Source organism: Otolemur garnettii, unplaced genomic scaffold (assembly GCF_000181295.1).
Source record: "Otolemur garnettii isolate 467f Iridium unplaced genomic scaffold, OtoGar3 scaffold00041, whole genome shotgun sequence".
Lineage (NCBI taxonomy): Eukaryota > Metazoa > Chordata > Mammalia > Primates > Galagidae > Otolemur > Otolemur garnettii.
In genome coordinates, this window is record NW_003852436.1 from 2,322,440 (window position 1) to 2,324,223 (window position 1,784).

A 1,784-nucleotide genomic window follows, 5' to 3' on the forward strand; every position below is an offset into this window, starting at 1 on the left:
GAAGCATGAAGTAATTAGAACATGAGGGCGGAACTCCCATGAATGGATTAGGGCCCCTATCAAAGGGAGCTCTCATCTTCTTTCTGCCATGTGAGGATATAATGAGAGGTCAGCAATCTGCAAACTGGAAGAGGGGTGCTCTAGAAATGGACCATGCTGGCATCCTGATGTTGAGCATCCAGTCTTCAGAGATAGGATGAGTAAATTTCTGTCATTTAATAGCCACCCAATCTATGGCCCTTTGTTATAGCAGCACAGATTGACTAAGTCAGTAGTTAATTCTTTCCCTTCATTTACTGATTTTAAAGCAAATGAACTAGTTCTCTAGCAGCATCCACCAATGAACAGTTGGTAGGTTTCATTGTTGTGCTCTGTGTTAGTGTTTTTATTCATTCATGAATTTAAGCATACTTGGTGTATTTAAATACATTAAAGTTGTTGTCCTTATAAGATAATCCTATCTTTGGTCAGTGCAAGCCTCTTTAAGTTGCATCATAGTAGTGTTTGGTCACTGCCTGGCTATCTGTTATGGCAGGATGCATCAGGTTCCAGCCAGGGACTTAGAATCAGACATAATTTCAAGAATTTCCCATTACTTTTAATGGAAATAGTATTTTGAAGACAATTCGAGAATTCTGCTACCAGGTATGCCATAATATACGGGTCTTCTTAATGGACAGAATTAAGAAATATGTTTTAAGAAAAAATACACATCATGAAGTTGTGTTGCTTCCAATGAAAATTTAGATACCTCCAGTTTTTGTGAAAACTATACTATCTTACATCTGTATTTACTTTCCCCCACATCAAGGTTTTCATTTCTAATGAAACTGGGAATTATAAACTTTGAATATCACGAAATCATTCATTGGCTAAATCCTAGTACACATACCACCACACACATACGTGGACAGAGAGCAACACAGTAGACTCAGAATAGCAATACTGATACTGCTTCAAATAATATGATTATAGCTCAGGCTTCCTGAAAAGAAAAGCAGAGGTGAAGAATTACTTTTTTTTATGATTTAGTAAGGATTCATTCAGGAAAAAGTTGCAAGGGAATGAGCAAAACAGAACAGAGCAGGGAAAGAAACCAGACAAAAACATGTTTTCCTGGGAAGTCACGCCTTAGTCTGGCTCTATGAGTACTCTGGAGCATGAATTGCACCATAGAACCTGTCTCAGAAGCAAGGGTGGCTGTATTAATTAGTCTATTTGCATTGCTAAAAAGAGGTACCTGAGACAGGGTAATTTATAAAGAAAAGAGCCTGATTTAGCTCATAGTTCTGCAGGTTGTACAAGAAGCATCACACTAGCCTCTACTTCTGGTGGGTGCTTCAGGAAGGTTTAAATCCAGACAGAAGGTGAAGGGGGAGCAGACATATCACAAGCTGAGAGAAGGAGCAAGAGAAGAAGGGAGCTAGAGAGGAGGAGATGCCTAAGCTTTTTTAAACAATCAGCTCTTGTGTGAACTAATAGAGTGGAAACTCACTCATGACTGCAGGGAGATCTCCAAGAGGGATCTGGGCCCATGAATGCTGCCTGCTCAGCCTCCCACCTCCAACATTGGCAATCAGATTTCAACATGATATTTGGAGGAGAAAGAGGTTAAGCTATTACACCCACTTGTAGCCAATGGCTATAGACCAACCCTAATGGGAATAGATGCATAAATTATTCCAAAGCATTTCTGGGTAAGATGGCTCCCTTCAGGAAAGGGCAATAATTTTCTGCAGAAAGCCAGAGATATGAGCCATTAATAGCCAAAACTCCTAGCAGCT